Genomic DNA, 22,000 nt, shown 5'->3' with positions numbered 1-22,000 from the left:
TTGCTAGATCAAAGCATTCCGCACAGCACAGCCAAGTGCAGACCCTTCCAAACACCTGGTAACCACGCATGTGGTCAGTCCATCCCCTTATGCACCTCTGTGGACCCCAACAGGCAGCTATCATGTGAGCAGCTGCCTTGATCCCATAGTAACTACAACCTCCCCATCACTCTGAAATGCTTCATAGGTACAAGCTAGAGAACCACCCGGACCTTCCAGCCTGAGCACTCTAAGAACGCCAGAGCCAGGAGAAAGGAAGAAGAGAAGGAGAAGATGAGAGGGAGGTAGACTATCTGAACTAGTCTAGAAAGTTGAGTATGATGAATCCACAAGTGCTGCATAGAACAGAATTTGGGTAAGGTTCCCGAGAGTCTGTGTAGGGTAACGGAAAAGCACGGATCATGTCAGTGGCTACATCTACTAGCATAGATCTGAGGCAGAATTAAAAGTCAAGTTAAAGTAGAAGGAGTAAAGTACATCTCAGCAAATGTATAGCCAACTCCATTCAGGACAATTTGGACTTCAAATAAAGAGGCACACCAGGTGGATATATTCTGTGCTTTGGTGTGTGTTTGTGTGTGTGTGTGTGTGTGTGTGTGTATGTGTGTGTGTGTGTGTGTGTGTGTTTTGAGGGAGGATTAAGACTGTGTATCATCTTTAAGAAACAGTGGTGGAGCAGTGTGAGTTTGTCAGCACAGCTCCTAGAAAATTTCGATACAAACACAGCACCTATGATGAGGGGGCTCAGGAACCAGGAGACCATTTTAGGGCAGGGATCTGTACTACTGTAAAACCTCAGAACAGCAGAACAGCTGCTTGGACGGGAAGCCTTTACCTGGAGCCCTCACACAGGGGAGGACTTTGGATGACTGAGAAAATACCCTACTATGGAACAGAAGATTGGCAACGATGCCCTTTAAGAAGGCTCCAGTTTTTCAGATTTAAAATGTAGCACTGTGTATAAAGCAATGCACAGACCACGACTGAACTCCAATCTGCTGCTTGTTTCCCGAGTGCAGTCCTTGTCTAGTCTTCAGAATGAGTGGTTCCATAATCACCTACATTAGTCAACAGTATTTGGGAAAGAATGATAACCTTTTATTTTAACTAAACATTTTCTTGAACCATGAATTTCTGATAAATCTACATTGGACCAACTTGTTTCCATCAGACTACCTGTAGCCCTTGCTTTGAAAAATGAACAGCTAATTGATGCTTTCTTAGACAGGCATTTAGTAATTCACTTCACCCTTGGGAGTAGGGGCAGAGGTCTATGAGAAAGCCGGTCTTTCTGCATCCATTAGACAAAGGAAGCTGAAGTCAGGGAAGTTATCTGCCAAAGCCACAGAACAACTAGTGAATCATTTGAAATTGAACTCACCAGGAGCCATGGGAGATTCAACACCATGAAGCAAGTGTGGTACAATCTGATCATTCATTAACTGCTTTGGAATGACAGGACATTCTGGGTATAAAATCTCTGGACTTCTTGAAGGAGGCAGCATTTGCTATAGACATCAGAATCAGGGATATGGACAGAGTATTTAACACAGTTGTATCATGGTTAACTAAATTTTATGAACAGTTTCTGTGGAGCATTACTAATTAAAGCTGATTCTTTCCTTATACATCTACAATGGAGTAAGTAACTCATTTAAATTAAGAAATACAATTTTGAATTAAAATCAGGAAAACCCTCATAGATGATATTTGTATAATTTCATTAAATTTTATCTATTTATCTATCTATCTATCTATCTATCTATCTATCTATTTATTTATTTATTTATTTATTTATTTATTTATGTGGTGGGAAGGGGTGTACCTCAGTGTACATATAGAGGTCAGAGGACAACTTGCAAGAATAAGTTCTCTCCCTCTACCATGTGGATCCTAGGAATTTGAACTCAAGTCATCAGGCTTGGTGGCAGACATCTTTATCCACAAAGCCGTTTTGCCAGCCCATAGAGAATCGTTCAATGACAAACAAGAAACAGTTAAATCCAAAGAAAGTATTAGAAAAATAATTATGTGTTTAGGATACTTATAATTAGTCTACATTCTCACCTCCCCACAGCCATCTAAATAAACCCCTCAGCAATTACAGGTATGATTTCAAACAGTAACTCTTAGAAAAACAAAGACAATAGAAATGAAAATCTGCCAAATCTCTAGAGATGGGCTAGTTATTTAGAATTTTAAAAATAGGGTGAGGGAAAATCACAAAATGAAAATGAACAGATTTGAATAAATAAAAGTTAAAACATTTCCTACACAAAAAGTAACCTAAATTAAAGAGGAAAACATGTTCTGGAACTTTCAGTGTATAATTTCCCCAAAGAGGATCTGCTTCATTATACAAAGATTTCAAGTATTAAATAAAACAGGATCAAGTCCCCAGAGGAACACAGCTTATAAATATGGATACGTGTGCAGTTACCAAATATGTTGAAATAATCAACTTTAATAGCAGTGCCAATTGATAAACTTTATGTAATAAAATACTTTCATGCATTAGTGTTTAAGTTAGAAATACATTTTCATGTATACCTACTCCACAGATAAAGCTCTCTCTCCATTCCAATTCTGCCTACCAATAAAGGAGCAGAGTGTTTTCTCAGATGTGTATATTGATTACACCAATGAACATTGGCAAAAGTCACATAGAAACTGATTATGATCGCTTGCACTATAAGTCAGAAGTTAACAGAGTATACAGTTGTTCGGGGTAAATATTTGCTACCCTTGCACAGTTTGACTTGAGGAAATTCAAGCATATCACAAGGTATTACAAAGGAAAAGTCAATGGAATCTCTGGAAAGGAGCTCCCGAAGAATTTGGTCAGAGAGATCTGAGCATATGGAAGTGCCAGTGAAGGGTTCAGTTGCATGACAAGTTCGAGACACAGAAGAGTGAAGAAGAAGCAAGAGCAAAGTGTTAACCATCTAAGAACAGCAAGAGGGGATGGAATCACCCATGGTTGAGGAACCAGCACACCTCCGTGTGATTGAAGAGAAAAAAAAAACATGGAAAAAGGCTCTTTTCTTTCTCTTGGTTTGTCCTGTCCAACTTCAATGTGGTAGTTTTTATTTTATCTTATTATATTGTATTTTATTATTAAAATGCTTTCATAGTACTGGGCTGTGGATTTTGTGTTAAGCAATATACATTGCTTACAAAGTACAAACTAATAATAAGCTCTCAAATTAGAAAGAAAATGAAAAGCAGTAAACTTGTATGCAACTGAGCTGACACTTTCTGAAAGTTACACAGGGACAAACATTGGCAAAGAGCTAGAATGAAAGCTGAGGCTTTGGAAGCTGTGCCAGTGATTATGCTCAGAAGTGTCATAATAAATCTAATAGTAAAGAATTACAGAGGCAAGGAAGGAGCTTCAAAACACGTGAAGGAGAAATTGATAGGATGGCTACAAGAAACAGACTTGTGCAATGACAGAGACTTTAGCATGATGTCCTCAATAACTGACAGAATGCCTCTTAAGGAACCTAGAAGAGTTTATCCCTTTATATGAAATGTATACTTGCATTTCCCTGGGAACCAACAGGCCGATGTTCACTTCTTCCTCCTCTACTCCAAATCCATTTCCCTGGTCTCACCACTAGCTTTGTAGCTAACCACCTGCTGCAGCCTCGCTTCCTCTGCCATAGTGAATGACATAGATCTTCCTCTGCAAAGATCCCTACTCCCACTCACTGTTTTATACCAGCCTCCAACTACAGAAGTCATTCACTGAGATCCTGAAGGTTATTCAGGCCAGGGAAGCAGGAAGCCTAACTGTGGATCTTCACCCACCCTTCCTCCTCTCCTCTAGATCCAATTCTGCAGTTTCACCTCCAACACTGGAGCAGATCACCTGCTGTGGCATCCTTTCCTCTCTGCTCCCATCTTTAGTGGATTATGCAGATCTTCTCCTTCAAACTTCCTCTGCACCTATCCTGTGTTCCCAGCCCCTAGGAACCCACCAACCAAGCCTACTTGGAATCAAGGAGGCCAGCAAGCATCAGAGCTTCACTCCCCTACTCTCTGCCATATCCAATCTCCCAGTCTCATTCCCAGCTCTATAACACTCTACCTGCTGTAGCTTCTCCTCACTATTTATGCCCATTTCCAGTGGACTAAGCAGATCCTAGTGGAACACTTTGCTTTCTTCACTCCTATGGACCCCTTCAGCTCCCCGCTTCTAGCCAATATCCATTACTAACTATCAGCTCCCAATACTTAGAAACACATTTTACCTGGAACCACAGTGGCCACACATAGCAGGATCCCAGAATAATTCCTGACCAGGCAACACATAGCCATGACATCTTCCCAAGAACCAGAGATGGTAACAGAAACCAGGGAATGAAATATCTACCCAACAAAGACAAGATCAGATATCTGCACCTATGCTTATAATCTTCCCAAACCCAGATGCCTAGATGACAGCATAAAAACACAATCAGTATCAGGACAATATGTCTCCAGTAGAGCCCAGCAAACCTACCACAGCAGGTACTAAGAATTGTAACATGGATGAACATAAGATGAAAATCTTAAAATAGCCTATGTGAATGAATGATAGAGGTCCTTAAAGAGGAAATGAATAAGTTCCTTAAATAAATATATGAGAACACAAACAGTGAATGGAAATGATAGAACAGTTCAAGAGCTGACAGTAGAAATTGAATCAAAAGAGAAAATCCAAACTGAGGGAAATCTGGAAATGGAAAATTTAGGAACTCAAACAGGAACTTCAGAGGCAAACCTCAGCAACAGAATACAAGACATGGTAGAGAGACTCTTAAGCATTGAAGACATGATAGAAGAAATGGATACATTGGTCAAAAAATGCTAAATCTAAAAAAAGCACAAAACATCCAAAAAATCTGATACTTCATAACAGTAATGCTACCACTGTTATGAATCATAATGTAAATATCTGTATTTTCCAAACCAGACCAAAACATGCAAAGAATTAATGAAACAAAGAATTGGTTCTTGAGAAAAAAATTGGCGAGATTGACAATTCCTTTTCCACACTAACTAAAAGACAGAGAAAGAAGATCAAAATTAACAAAATTTGAAAGGAAAGGGAGACATAACAACAGACACACCAAGGAAATCCAGAGAATCAAGACGTACTTTAAAAACCTGTACCCCACCAAACTGGAAAAATCTAAAAGAAATGGATATTTTCTAGATATATAGCACTTACCGAAGTTAAATTAAGATCAGGTAAACAATTCAAACAGATCCATTACTCCAAGAAAACAGAAGCAATAAATAAAAATCTCCCAATTGGAAAAAAAAAAAGAGCAGATGGTTTAATCCAAGAATTCTATCAGACTTTCAAAGAAGAGCTCACAGTTACCCTGATACCCAAACCACATAAAGACCGAACAAAGAAAGAGTATTACAGACCAGTTTCCCTTATAAACATAGATGTAAAAATTCTCACTAAAATATGTGCAAACCAAATCTAAGAACACACAAAAAGGTCATCTTTCATAAACAAGTACCAAGTATGCTTCATCTCAGAAATGCAGGCAAGGCACAACATATGAAAATAAATAAATGTAATCTACCACATAAACAAAACAAAAGAAAAGAAAAACGACATGATCATCTTATTAGATGCAAAAAAAGCCTTTGACAAAATCCAATACTCCTTATTGATAAAAGCCCTAGAGAGATTAGGTATATAAGAGACATACCTCAACATAATAAAGGAAGTTTATAGCAAATCCATAGCCAACATCAACTTAAACAGAGAGAAAGTCTAAGAAATTCACCTAAAATCAGGAACAATGCAATGCTGTCTACTCTTTCCATATCTATTGAATGTAATACTTGAAGTCTGAGCTAGAGCAGTAAGACAACTGAAGGAGATTAAGGGGATATAAATTAGGAAGGAAAAATTCAAAGTATCTTTATTTTCAGATGATACATAAGAGGCCTTAAAAATTCCACTAGTAAAGTCCTGTAGCTGATAAACACTTTCAGCAAAGTAGTTGAGTAAAAATTAACTCACAAAAATCCTGTATACAAATGACAATTGGACTGAGAAAGTAATCAGAGAAACAACACCTTTTATAATAACCTCAAATAATATAAAATATTTTGGGGTAATTCTATTCAAGCAAGTAAAACACTTGTATGATAAAGATTTCAAGTCTTTAACGAAAGAAATTGAAGAAGACACCAGAATATGGTAAGATTTCCCATTTTCATTAAGCAACAGGACTAACAGTAAAAATGGCCATCCTACTGAAAACAATCTACAGATTCAACGCAATCCCCACCAAAATTCTAAAATGATTCTTCACAGATCTTGAAAGGACTTGTTTTTCAGCTTCATATGGAAACACAAGAAAACCTAGGACAGCTAAAAGGATCTTAACTAATAAAAGAATTCCAGGATGTATCACCATCCCCAATTTCAAGTGGTCCTCTAGAGCTATAGTAATAAAAACAGCATGGTATTGACACAAAAGTGGACAAGTCAATCAATGAGATTAAAATTAAGATCCAAACACAAATTTGAAAGCCTAAGGACATCTGATTTTTGAAAAAGGAGCAAAAAACACATACTGGAAAAAAATAGAGCATCTTCACTAAAGATGCTGGTCAAACTCGACTGTTGCTTGTGACAGAATGCAAATAGATCCATCTTTATCATCCTTCACAAAGCCAATTCCAAATGGATCAAAGACCTCAAAATAAATCAAATACACTGAACCCAATAGAAAGAGAAAATGAGGCATAGCCTAGAATTCATCGGCACAGAAAAAGACTTTATGAACTTCAGAACAGTGTTAGCAAAGCTACCAAGATCAACAATTAATAAATGAGACCTCATGAAACTGAAAAGCTTCTAATGGCAAAGGACACTATCAGTTGGATAAAGCAGCAGCCTACAGAAAGGGAAAGAATTTTTAGCAACTATATATCCACTAGAGGGCTAATATTCAAAAATATATAAAGAATTCAAAAAACTAGATATCAAGGAAACAAACAAAAATTTAAATGGGGTACAAATCTAAGGAGAGAATTCTCAAAAGAGGAAAGTGAATTGGCCAAAAAACACTCTAAGAAATGTTCCACATGCTTAATGACCAGGGAAATACAAATCAAAACTACTTTGAGATTTCATCTCCCTTCTGTCAGAATGGCTAAGATCAATAACACAAGTGACAGCTCATGCTAACTGGTGAGGATGTGGAATAAGTGGAACACTCCTCCATTGCTGGTAAGAGTGCACACTTATACAGCCACTATGAAAATGAGTGTCTCATTTCCTAGAGAAGATGGAAATCTATCTACCTGAAGATCCAGCTATACCACTCTAGGGCTTATAGCCAAAGGATGTTTCATCCTACCACAAAGACACTTGCCCAACAATGTTTATTGGTGCTCTGTTCATAATAGCCTGACCTTGGAAACAACCTAGATGCCCCTCAACAGAAAAAGAGATAAAAAGAAAATATGGTACACGTTACACAATGGAATATTACTTGGCCATTAAAAATGAAATCCACAAGTAAATGGATGGAACTAGAAAAATTCATCCTCAGTGAAATTACCCAGACCTGGAATTGCAAATATGACATGCATTCTCTTATATGTGGATATTTGCTGTTAAGTCAATGATAACCAAGCTACAATCCATAGAACCATAGGAGTTAGGTATAAAATAAGGGACTACAGGGCAATAGGTAGGTCTAAATAGGGAAGGAAATAGAATAGATAGTTATGTTGGATGGAGGGCCTGGAATAGGAGAATCAAGTGAGCAGGGAGAGGGAACAAGGGCCAAGGGATAGAATATGGGGAAAGAGAGCTAAAATTAAGGGCCATTTGAGGAATACTATGTAAATCTAATACAGCAGAAACTTTCTATAATATATATATATATATATGAAGCCAATAAAATGAAATTACCAAATAATTGAACATCTCTTGTCACCATACGAAGTTTACCGTGCAGCACTTGGGTTACAACTAATTGAGATGTTGGCTAAAGAGGTCCCACGGGAATCCCAAACAGTCCAGGCTGTTGCCAAGACTATAGGTTGCTCTCTACCAACTGAAAGCAAGGCCCCATTGCTGAAGACAACACCTACACAACTCATTTAACATGGAGAAGTTGAGCTGGTGCCTACATAGTGCCTTCAGCTCTATATGCTAGTATCTTTGGTATAGAAAAAAATACTCTGCACTACCTTAGAAAAAACATTAATACCAACCCTGCCACAAATCCTTTGACCTACAATGGTGCCCTACCTGGAAAATATGCTAGTACGATGGTGGCACAAAGCTTGTACGAGCAACCAAAAATATCTGACTTGACTTAAGGCCCACTCCATGAGACGGACCCAACACTGCTGTTCTAGCAAAGAAAATATAGTAATAAAATGACTCCTAATGACATTCTGCTATATTATAGATGAGTGCTTCTGCTTATCAGAGAAACTTCCTTCTGCAGCAGGTGGGAAGAAATACAGAGACCCACAGTCAGATATTATGGACAGAATTAGAGACCTTGGAATACTCAACACTAAATGAGATATCTCCATCATATCCCTCCCATCAGGCCTCAAGGGAGCCTATAGAAGATGAGGCAGAAAGAGTATCCTTTGGGTATGTATTATGGCTTCCAGTTTAGTGTTTTTATGGGATTCCTGAGTGTACAAATGAGTAGGTCTCTGTGTCTATATCTGTTTCTAGTGCCTTTTCTTACTTTTTCCCTATTCTTTATTTTATGCTACTGTCATGTATTAGTTTCTTTCTATCTTATTATATTTTATTTTAGTATTATTATTTAGAATCCTACTTATTTTCTAATGAGACACAAAAAGGGGTGAATCTGGATGGGATTGGAGAGGAAGGGAGGAGGAACTTGGAGTAGTAGAGGAAGAAAATACCATAATTGGTTTATATTATTTGAGAGAGAAAGCTAGTATAAAAAAGGAAAAAAAAAGAAATATATATTCATAAGCAAAATATTTATGTGTGTTTCTTTTTAATAAAATGTGAATCACATATCAAGATAAATCATATATATTCAGGTACATAAAATATTTCTCAATTAAATGGCTATCGATAATACAATAGAGTGTGAAGACAAATCAGTAACCAAAGGTGTTCATAACATCAAATATTTGAGAACAAACAGCATATCTTTACATAATTGATGCATCAAAATTAAAAGGAAATTTTAAAATAAAATGTAAAGTATTTTCAATAAATTAAAATGTAATCAATGCATTTTAAAATGTCTAAGGTACCACTGAAGCACCACTTTGGGGAGAGAGGTTTTGCAGTGTTGTGCTCCACTGCATTGAAGGGGATATAGACCAAATCACTTTCTTTCCAGAGAAATGTGAAGGGAAGGAAGCAAAAGTCAATATCAGTATTCAAAGGGAATATTAAAGTTAAGACTAATAGCAACAAAATAACAGACAAGGGAGTTGTTTTTGAATCACTGAGAAGGCTAGTTCTTCAAAAATGCAAAAGAATCCAGAAGCTTATAATAATTCAGAGAAGGAAAACAAAAAAAGGTCAGACAACATCATCATGACTGAGCAAGGAGACATGACTACAGACTCAACAACTATGAAAAGAGCAGTAATGAAGATGATGGACAGAAAAATTATGGCAATATACTCAACAAATAAGTACATACATCCTTTAACATCATGAAAAGTCAACACTTATTCAAGAAAATATTCAGTTCTATATACTTATATAAATTGATTTTATAGTCTACAACTCTTCCACAAATACCCCTATAGTCCTCCTCGATTTCTTATCTACCTAAAAAATAAAAATAAAAATAAAGCAAATGATGCACAAGCTCTTTCCTGAAATTTGATTATAATGGGTATTTATCAACTAATTTGTAAGGCTCTTATTACTCTAAACAAGTCAGACATTATAAGAAAAATACACAGAATCCACAGACTGAATCCTTAAAATCAAGAAATCATCTCCAGAAGATTAAAAATAAAATCATGAAATAGATAAAAAGAGACAATAAAACAAAAAGGGGAATTTATGTCCAATGTGATAAATCTTGATCACTGGTGCGATGATAAGAGGGTGTAAAGCTGTCTTAGCAGCTGAAAAACAGCATCGTTTTCAATATTAACAACCCCTTTGCACATGCAGAGAAAATACAAGCCAGAACATCCAACAGTCCTCCTTAAAAACATTCAAATTCTAAGCCATATAAGGGGACTTCCCTCAGAGAAAGACTTGATGAAAGCTGGAGCTGGGGTTGGAGAGATGGTTGAAAAACTATGAGTGAGCACTGCTCCTGTAGAGATCCCACTCAACAACTAAGAGTATGCACTGCTCCTGTAGAGACCTGACTCAACAACTAAGAGTGAGCACTGCTCCTGTAGAGATCCCACTCAACAACCAGGAGTGTGCACTGCTCCTGTAGAGATCCCACTCAACAACTAAGAGTGTGCACTGCTCCTGTAGAGATTCCACTCAACACCTAAGAGTGTGCACTGCTCCTGTAGAGATCCCACTCAACAACTAAGAGTGTGCACTGCTCTTGTAGAGATCCCACTCAACAACCAGGAGTGTGCACTGCTCCTGTAGAGAATCTGACTCAACAATTAAGAGTGTGCACTGCTCCTGTAGAGATCCCACTCAACACCTAAGAGTGTGCACTGCTCATGTAGAGAACCTGACTTTGTTTCCCAGCATTCACTCTGGCAGCTCCCAACCACCTGTAATTCCAGTTTGAAAGTATGACCACTATGATCTGGACTCTTGGGCACCTGTATATGCATACATGTACACAAAGGCCCACATACACATATTTTTAAAATTTGCATGGATCTTTAACGAAAAAAAAAAAAAAACCCTGGAGCAACATTATTTTTTTTTATGATGAAGGTCGGAAAGCATGGAACTAAACAGGTGAAATAACTCTCCATCAAAATGGTCTAAGAAGTTGTTTTACTGTCATTACTTGATGCATTTTTCAATACAGTGACAGTCATGCAGGGAAATGTAAATAGAATCCATGACTGAAAAATAGTTTTGTTTCTCATAAACAAAAGAATTAATTGCCCTTAATTCAATTAATTAATTTTATATCAGTGGCAATTAATCAAAAAACAAAGCAAACTCCAGAAATGCTTATGAGTTGCTAAAATAATCATTCAACAGAATTCAATTTTTATACCAGTAAAATACTTTGTAACATAAAAGTGAACAAATTGCAATCTTATAGTCTCAGAAAACTTATGGCATAATGAGGCAAGCAGACACTGTGCCGTCTTCTGTTTGGGAAAGACAGCAGTGTGGTAAAGCCTTCTGTAATGTTGGTTCACTTCAAAAGCGGTCAATTTCTAAGTGCTTTATATTAGTGGGCAGGTATAAATGTGACCATCTTGAATACACTATGAATGGTTGATTGCTGTAAACTTTTAATCCAGTCAGTATTTTATGAAGAGCTGTCCTCCATGCTTACACAGGGACAGACGAGCTCAGAGGGATATGAAAGGTTCCTTTGTCCATGATTGAGAAGGATGTTTGTAGTCACCAGGGAGCAGCTGGTCCTTTATCAGCTTAATGGTGCATCAGTCCCTGGAGCAAAGGTGGAGTTGCCTATGTTAACCATCTGGATGCATCCCATTGGCTCTCCTCAGCACCATCACATCACATTAACCCTGTCATTTAACATAGATCTGTACCGCTGGGCACACAGAGTCTACTGCCAGGACCACCTGAGATGCAACAAAACAGATAGATTTCAAGAATGACCTTGAAGTAAAATGTTTCCAGATTACTGTCACGCAACAGCGCCGCAGCGCCTGCTCAGAAACCACAAGCAGGCAGGAGGAATAAGAAATCCTATTCTCCACGTTGGAAGAGTCCCTCACAATCCTGTGCTCATTCTTTAACTAATTTTTAAATAAATCAGTAAGTACTGATCCAAAGCTGACTGAAACATCCCTAATATCTCCCACAGACCTGTAGTAATATCTCCATTGATAAAAGCCATACTGTGTCAAAAGTTTTACTCAGGGCCTTCCCTGCTTGGAGAAACTTGGAACATCTCGCTTTATATCCGCTTATATTAAAACTTTAGTGTCCATCCATGGATACTTCTATTTCTTGTCTGAAGGTTAATGCTCTTTACATTTAGATGAATACACAGTGTTCTACAGCTTCAAAATATCATTAGTACAGAAAAACACCACTTTCCTCTACTATTTAAATTTTTCATTAGACATTAAGGCCTTTTCTTGGAATATTTAACATTTCCTTACATGATTTGAGAAAATAAAAATAGCTATCATTTTTAATATAGTAATGCCTAATAAATAAGCATGATATAGATAAAATATCACATGATTAAATAAAAATGACCAAAGCCCAGCAGAGAGGCAAATTATCCTACAAGACCCATCCTGGGTTCTGATCCCATCTTGACACCTTGAAAATATAGCCACACATTCTCTGTTCTTTGGGGTTTATAACTGTGAACTGTGAAAAAACCTTTTACTGTAGTGCTATGAGATGGGAAATCAGGAGAGAACCATGTCTATTTCCAAGACAAATCAGCCCATAATAATTTCCCCCTTTTGTCAACTGGAATTTTTTTTAAATTAATTCACAGAGAGTTCACATCCTTGTGAGACAGAATCAGTTTTTATGATATTCACAGATGAATTTCTGTTACTTTTCCATTTATTTATCAGTATGTCTCTGTGGAATTAGGCTGTTCCAAATTTGAGTTGATCCATGTATTTTGTGAGGGACATCCTTGAAAACTGTAGAATTTGGGGCACCTCTATTCCTGGGGTTCAATTAGTAACACCCTCAGATACTGTGATAAGGTAATAGTTTCTTCCTAAGAACTTACTGTCCTTCAAGCCATTTTTCTGTGTTTTTCATAGATTTACATGTTTTAGGTTTATTTCTGTGCACATTATAATTCTTGTTGCTATCATGAACAGGAGGCTGTATATTTTTCTCTCTTCTTTCTTCCTTTTCTTCTTTCATTATTCTATCTTTTCTTCCTCCTGCCACTCCTCCTCCATCCCCCTCCTCCTTGTCTTCTGCCTCTTCCTCCTCCATCTTATTCTACTACTTTGTTTTTAAAAGTCTGTCCAATTGCACTTTCTTATGTATGTGTTTTGTCCAGATTGTAGGGACCCCCAAAAGACCACCACAGAGACCAAATCTCATATATAAAAGGAAAGAGCCTTTATTTCAAGCTTAAGCATGGTCTCTCCATCTGTCAGGAACAGGGGGAGTGGGGAGAGCAGAGAGCACCAAGCCTGGGTGGGGTAGGGTTTTTTTTTTTATCATACCAGAGGTTGGGGGTGAGAGGATTTCCAGGGTCCAGAACCCTGACTGGCTGACATTTGTCTAGGGGTGTCTTGGTTAAAGGGAAATAGATGTGTGCTGGGCTCAAGGACATCTGATGATCTTATCTAATCTTATCTAATGGTTCCACTGTTTGGAATGTCAGGTACTTCCTCTTAGATGCTAGCCTGTTCCTGGGTGGTGCCAGGGTGGTGTCAGCTTAGGGCTTTTTCTGGATCTGGGTGTTGCCTGCCAGTAAGCCTGTCATAGCAGCTGTGTCTTGGCCCCTAAGCCTATCAAGGCAGCTATGTGGTCAAGCTGTTTTGGGCCCCCCACATATGTATTTGTATGTGTGTATGCATGCCTTCCTGAGTGTGTGTACTCATGTGGCTGTGAAGGGCAGGTGTCTTAGTTAGGGTTTACTATTGCTGTGAAGTTACCATGACCACAGCAGCAACTCTTATAAAGAAAACATTTAATTGAGGGTGGCTTGATTACAATTCAGAGGTTCAGTCCATTATCAACATGACAGGAAGCATGGCAGTCTGCAGGCAGACATGGTGCTTGAGCTGAGAGTGCTATATCTTGCACAGGAAGTCAACTGGCTGTAACAATTGTTGTGCCCAGATTGTGACCCCCAGAGAGACTACCAAAGATGAGCATGCTGGAATGCAAAAGCAAGGTTTAATTTGGGATATCCAAATACAAGCCTAGGCAGGGACTTCATCCAACAGATCCAGCGCAGGGGAGGCTGGAAGAAGTGCCCACCTCTTACAAGCTCAGTTTGTAAAGACAAAAATCACAAGGTTACATCATTTAGGGGTGCTAGTACGGGTACAATTCTGATTGGCTCGCCTCTAGGGACTTTCTAGAAATCATGGCTTAATCTTTACTTCTAAGGGAGTGGTTGCCCGCCACCATCTCTCATTAGCTGCCCTCAGGTGGGGACATTTTATGGTCAGTTACCCTGGAAACCAGGGAGAGGACATTCCATAGTCAGGCAGTCATTACCTCATGACTACCTTGTGACTCTATACTTTTACACTTCCTGGTTTCTGGAATCTGGACTCAAGGCATATTCCAGTAACTCATGGCCTGTACCTAAAAGGAGGAATCTAAGGCCTTAGTTTTAGGGTGAAAGCATTTTGATCTTTTTTCAGCCTATCTGTTTGCTTGTCAGGAGTTTTACAACCCATCTCAGGGGTCTGGTCATGTTGTCTCCAGAGAGGGGCATCTCATGATTAATTGGTCACCACCAAACATCCTGACTTTCTTCTTTTGAAAACTCCTGACTTCACCCTCTCCAGGAAGGGAGAACTGACTCAGTTCTGTTTATCTTTAAGATATCTCTTCCCTCAGCTCTTTTGGGTTTCTGGAGGAAACTGTGTCTGGGTCCTTGGTGGGGGTCTTTCAACACTGAGGGAAGCTTGAGGAAAAGAGACCTCAAAGTCTGCCCCCACAGTGACACCCTTCCTCCAACAAGGCCATACCTCTTAATATTGCCACTCCCTTTGGAGGCCATTTTCTTTCAAACCACCACAGCAGGGATTGACTTCTTAAGTCTAACACTCTCCATCTTTTTTTTTTAAACAGAATTTATCATTCAACCTGGAGCTCACAGATTTGTTAGACTGGCTGGCCTGCCATTTTGGGAGATCCTCCCATCTTTCCTAGTTCTGGGTTGCAGATATACTCCATCATTCATGGCATTTATTGGATGTGGAAGATTCAAACTCAGGTCCTCAGGCTTATACGGCAAAATACTTTATTCACTGAGCTGTCAATCCCCAGATCCCCATTTGAATTTGCAATTGAGATTTACTTAGTCAACTGAGTTTTTAATCTATTAAACTCTGTATCTAGAAAGCCTGTTGAGAATTATTATTCATCATAATCTATAAATTCATTTGCATTTTCTCTATAGATATTTGTATCTGCATGTGTCAGACAGCTCTTGAATTGCTATGGGGAAAAAAGTTCAAAGATGAAAGGTATGTTTAGATCAGAGATTCAAAGGTTTCAGTCTGTGGGTGCTGGGCTTTTCTGGCTTGTGGTTGTGCAAAAGCACCTTGGGTAGAAGGACACAGCAGAAAATGTGCTCACCCCACAATAGCTAGGGAGCAGATGCAAAACCAGAAAGGAGCTGAAGACAAGATTTAATCTGTTGAAGGTCTAATACCAGAGAATGACTGTCTCCAACCAGGCTCCACTTTCTAGGATCCCATTCAGATGTGACTGTCTCAGTGACTTTATCCAAGGGAGAAGTTGCTACCCTCATGATCCAATCACCTCCCATTAGCACCACCAGAAAGAGACCAAGCCTTTAGTATATGAGCCTGTGAGGGGTAGTCCATATTCAAATCACAGTACTGCAAGAACTGAAGGCCATCTTTAATCTGTTTTCCTTTTCTTCGATTATTTTTATTTTCCATTTCAGTGGCTTGGACTATTTAATGGCATCAAGTAAAGAAAACAATGGTGAACATTTGTCATTCTGACTGTACATAGAATTCTCCCAACTTTTCTGCACTTGTGCTTTAAGCTGTAGATGTGGATCAACGTTCCTAAACCATGTTTCTGTACCCTTTACAATTATGTTAGTCTAATAAAGTAAGTTATACCTGGAAGGAAGGTGATAAGTCACTGTGTTTTCATAGATGGTCCTGGTGCTAATGAAATACCCATGGGCACAGGTGTTTGAACCAGATTATAAGAACCATGTTCTTTCCACTCTGGTGTGTGTCTCCAAGGAAAGAACTTTAAAGTAGAAGAGATCTTAGAAGCAATGTGTCCTAAGGTCATCTAGACAAGAAGCAACACTGCCAGAATCAGAGTCCAACTCTCCCTTCAGGTTACTTCAGTGCAGCTACTGCTCCCAAAGAGCTTACGTCCCTGTGGGCAGTGAGACTCTCCCTCAGAAGCAAGGTCACTACCTAGGACTCACACTCCCCTTGCAAGCTCATTAGAGCACTCAGGCTACCAACAACTCTCTTTGATTTCTGAAACCTGAGAACTGTCAAATGAACTGCTTTGAAGTTCTGTTCCCACCTCCTTTTGAAAGGGGTGATTTAAGTGGAGTGGCTTGGATCAAGGAGGTCAGAAGGGGAACTGAAGCACCCACCCTTTAGTGACAAGCTTCAGGAGACAAAGAGAAGGGAGAAGTACTTCTACAGGGAAAGGGTGTGGGGTGTGGGCCAATTGTATCTGGAAGGCAATCATTGAAGAATTCTGCTACTTTAAAGTAGAAAGATATTGCATTAAAACAACAATTCAAATGTAATTATATCACTTCCCTCCTTCCCTGTCCACCCTTTCCAAACCTTTTCATGTCTCATCTCTTCAACTCCTCCCATGCCCCCCAACTCATTCTCAGATTGACGGCCTCATTATTATTATTAATAGTAGTAGCAGTATTGTCATATATATAAAAGTAATTTATTTTAAACAATATTTAAATAAAATCCAATTATTTTGCTTTATTGAAAATAAAATACAGGGAAGAATGCCTGTTCAATCGAGTGAGCATAGTAGTCTCAGCCCTTCCCTCTAAGGCACTAGAGGTTGAGCTCCAGTGTTGACCTTTTAACCCTGACATCAACTACTATTACATCAGGGAGTTCCAGGAGGGGGGGAGCCCTGCCTTCCTAGGTCTTGTTCCTTGTTTGTTCCTCCATTCTGCTTAAGCTAGTGACTTTATGACCTACATCCATTTCTCCTTCCTTTCTCTTCTCATTCATTCCTTAAAGCACTGTTTATGTGTTAATTATAACCTGAATGCCTGAATTTTGAAGCATACACTTAATATACTCTGTTTATGTGTAGTAATAACTAAAGCTAACATGTGGTGAAATTTTGTTGTCTTTGAAAGAATGTTGAGGGTGCCAAATGCTTTAGTCCATTCACTTGTTCACATCACAGCTGTAGAGGACCACTGGCAGTCATTTCAGATGTGAGGAAACTGAGTGTCAGGGAAGATTTGAAAGTAGTTCTAGGCTGAAGTCAATGGTAGCATTTCACAGGTGAGAATACTGAGCTCAGAGACATCAACCAGGATGGTTCCAAATATATATGATTGATAGATGGTCATACCAACATGCAGTCCATCTGTGTTTTGTTCCTATGCCTCTGCTCCTTGGGAGATCAGTAAAATTCAATAAGGCCTGAATATATAGTATTTATATGGCATGAAATAAACTATATTCATTTCTAAAAGGAAAGTGATGGCCAAGTGGTGAAACACAATGCACATAAAGAGTAAATACTATGAGCAAAAGATTCATGCCTGGGATAAGAATAAAAAGAAAGCAGGACCTGAAAGAATTAGGTACAGGAACCTCCAAGACAATTATGATCCACTTTGGTATGAGACAATGTGTTAATAATATTCATTTCCCCTGCTTCAGTTGGCAATAGCTAGATCAGAGGACTTAAATATGGAAGATTAGTGTGGACATATTCATCAAAGATGCTGTAGAAACTATATGGCAGACAAAGGGAGCAGCCTCATCCCAAGAAATTGTAGAGTTTATTTTAAAACAAGGGTAGCTAATGCCGAACTCTATGCTCAAGTTTCATAGCTTTCTTTCACTGGACAAGTGAGTCTTTGTTGATCATAATGGAAAACAACAGGAATGCTTTGTCTATTTGCCAGACACCAAAGGCTGTGTGCTATTTCTGTGGACCTCTACAGATGCACAAGAAAGGAATGCTCTGCAGGATGAACAATGAGAACTAAGAGATTTTAGTAAGATGTGAGCAAGCTGGGTGTGAGGCCAGCACAATGGGTGTTGTATAACTCAGCACAGACATGCAGTGGTTTGGCTGGTAATCATAGCTGATTTAGAGCACACACTGTGAGGCAAGAAAGGAATATGCATTTTTTTTCTTGCAAACCAGAAGGAAAGTGAAAAGGAAACCCATTATTTCTCTTTTAAGAGATGCAGAAGGAAAAATCAGCAGGGCAAATGTGCCCAAGAATAAGAGGAATTCTATTGCTTGGCTGAGGAAGAATAATTAAGTTGGCAGGATAGTTTCCAGTCTTGCAACACCTGAAAAGAAGGGGAAAGCTGAATGTCATTACTGCAGCCGAGGGTCTGCCACACATCAACTCCAGATCTCCTACAGCCTCCACATCTCACAGTTTTCAAAGCTCAATATGAAATACAGAGCCTCCCAGAGAGTTGATGACTGAGTACAAAGACTTTATAACATTTTATTGTTGACAAGCTCATAGGAATTCACAAACTTTAGATTGACAACTGTAGAACCCGCATGAGACCAGACTAGGCCCTCTGCATGGGGGAGACAGTTGTGTAGCTTGGTCTGTTAGGCGGCCCCTGGCAATGGGTACAGTATCTATCCCTGGTTCATGAGTTGGCTTTTTGGAGCTCATTACCTATGGTGGGTGGAACACCTTGCTCAACCTTGATGTGGGGGGTGGGGAAGGGAATTGGTCCTGCCTCAACTGAATGTACCAGACTTTGCTGACTCCCCTTAGGAGCCCTTACCCTTATGGAGGTGTAGCTAGAGAGTTTTCTCTCCAGGTCCCACCAAGCCCCGGCAGTCCGACAGCCCACTTAAACAGACGCTTATATTATTTAAACTGTTTGGCCTAATGGCTCAGGCTTCTTGTTAACTGTTCTTATATCTTAAATTAACCCATTTCTATAAATCTATACCTTGCCACGTGGCTCATGGCCTACGGGCATCTTCACATGCTGCTTGTCATGGCACTGCCGGCAGTGTCTCTCTCCGCCTTCCTGTTCTCTCAATTCTTCTCTCTGTTAGTCCCACCTATACTTCCTGCCTGGCTACTGGCCAATCAGTGTTTTATTTATTGATCAATCAGAGCAACACATTTAACATACAGACCATCCCACAGCATGGAGGAGAAAATGAGGATGAGCTGGAAGGCTGAGGGGGAGCAGGAGAAGGGATGATGGGGGAGATCTGTGGTTGGTATGAAAATGAACAAAAAAAATTTCTTAAATAAAAATAATAATAATAAAAAACTTTATGGTTGTATTCAAAATTATGTATGTATGTAAGTGCACATATTTTTATGGAGGAACAATTTTAGTAACTTGCTAAATTTCTTGAAGGAGCCTGAGCTCCCAAATGTTTATAAACACTGTCTTTTTAACTGTAACTAGGTGCTAATGATTATAAAGTTGTTCTCACCTCCCTGCCTTGGATTCTCATCATGTACCTTAGAATATTTAGAATTAGCACTCTCATCCCAGCAATGTGTCAATCACTGCAGCTGACAGCTGAAACAGCAGATTGAGTCATCAAGGAAGCTTGCAGAGCAGAGGTCCATGAATGTGTTTGGAGTTGTCTCTATGACCTCTTGCTTGCTTGCATTGCCATCTGTGCCCTGTGCCTTTAAAGGGAGCTTCACAGGAGTATGTTCGTTGGAGTCTGGTGAATTCTTCCAGATATCTAAAAGGGTAAATCCTTAGAAAGTTCATGTAATTCCAAGTCCATGGACTTCACTGTGGGATTAGCTTTGACCCTGGAGAGTTAGTAATGAGGATACAGTGACATAAGGTGCTTGAAGAACAGAGGTTGGCCAATTAGGAATCAGTTCTGTGACTGTGAAGACAGGTTTAGAGTATGTGTATTGATGAAAAATAAATGATTAAGGAGTAGGGCAGACCATAGCCAGGTACCTCAGCCGGGGACAACCAGCCAGGACTAGGGTCTCACATTTACATTAGTGCATGTAGACAAATTGCTGAACAGTCTTATTAATAAAAAATCCAGAAATAAAGGCCACTGAATGGACAAGAGGTTCCCATTTTGTGGAATGATGAGAAGAAGAAGAAGGGTCTAGAGAGGATAGTGGAAGAGCAGAAACATCAGCCTACAGACAGCCACTGAGAGTCCAGAGAAAAGCACTTTTATAGGTTTCTGAAGTTTCTGAAATTTCTATCTCACTCTTTTCAGATAAAAGAACTAGGGCATGGTCAATCTCCCAGGAAGGGTGACATTTAATTAGGGGCGGGGGGATCTTAAGATTTTCTTATTTTTTCCTGGGGTATATAAGAATTAATTTGCCCTTTGTTTGGGTCAGACACAGAAGAAAAGACATACTGGTTAACTCTAGGTCATATATCCTCTCCTTGCCCACTCTCTGAAAAAGCAACCTCAGAGGTACCTCCCTTCCTTCACAATCATGCAAACACATAAGCTACTTTCAACAATGAAGTAAATGTGAGCTCAGACATGAATGGGAGTAAACTGTAAAGCTTAGCATGGAAAGTTTCTGAGAGTCACAGAATCTGAACCTCAGCTACTCTGGAACAGCTATGATTTTAATGTCTACTGTAGAAGATGCAGACCTGCTGTTAAAATACAAATGTTAGGGTAAGGGAGGAGCCCCAAATATGGTATCTGTGGAAAGACCACCTTGCTTCCTCATCCCCCTGCCATTTGGGAAAGCTATTAAAGGCTCTTCTGTGAGACATTTAAAACACCCTTCATATTTTTTTTCTGAAACTTGCCCCAATTAAATTGTCAGAGACTAACCTGACAAATATCTTCTAGCAGAAGAGCCTGCAAGGTTGTAGCATTCAGCATTCCACGTGCTATACCCCTGGGAAGCAGAAGTAACAGAAGGTGGAGAGGATGTTGCACCTTAAGTTCAATTTCAATAATCCAGAGACTAGCATTATCAGATAAATTCCACAGACTTTACCTCATTGCAAATGGCCCCCATGAATAATTGATTTAGTGTGCATCAACCTCATTATTTAAGGTGTTACATGGAGGCAAGGGGTTCAAGTCTGATTCTTATTGACATCCAAACCCCTAGTGACCACTGGACTGCATCCTTAGAGGCCATGGTGAGAATCTTGTGACTGAGAGCATCACACACTTGTCGGTTCCTTCATTGTGAACCACATTGTGCTAGAAGAAAGCCCAGCCCTGGTTTCTGTACTTGTTAGGCTCTGCTACACAGTGGCTGTTATATGAAGAAGGTAACCATTTCCTCTGAAGCTACTGTGTGTCTGAATGTGGACTCTAGTTTACACAAATATGTACCATCATTTTTTTTGAAAGCATTTTTTAAAATTTTTTGAGGTTATAATTTAATTATATTTCTCCTGTCTCTTTCTTACCTTCAAATCTTCCCATATACTCCTGCACTCTCTCCTTAAAATCCATGGCTTCTTTTTTCACTAATGGCTATTGCATGCATAAATATATATGTATATTTCTAAATATAACCTGCTTAGTCCATGGATTAGTCATAGTTCTCTAGGAGACAGAACTGATATATGTCTATATATTACATATTATATATATAACACACATTACAACAATAACATATATATAATATATATAACACTGTGATTTATTAGAATGGCTTACAGGTTATTCAATTCAACATTCAATTGCCAGTACCAACATGACCACTTCTGATCATCTATAACTCCAGTCTCAGGGGATCCAATGCCTTCTTCTTTCCCCCAAGGGCACTGCACACACATGATGCACAGATATACATGTAGGCAAACACTCACGAAAATAAGATTAATAAATTAAAAATTAAAAAGAAATAAACCTGTTTTCCATGTACAAGTACACAAACCTTCCATTGACAAATGACCTTGCATGGATGAGTGACCCTGAACTCCTATGTTTTCAACTATCACTCAA

This window comes from Peromyscus eremicus, chromosome 20 (assembly GCF_949786415.1).
Source record: "Peromyscus eremicus chromosome 20, PerEre_H2_v1, whole genome shotgun sequence".
Classification (NCBI taxonomy): domain Eukaryota; kingdom Metazoa; phylum Chordata; class Mammalia; order Rodentia; family Cricetidae; genus Peromyscus; species Peromyscus eremicus.
Note: the sequence above shows the minus strand (reverse complement) of the source record.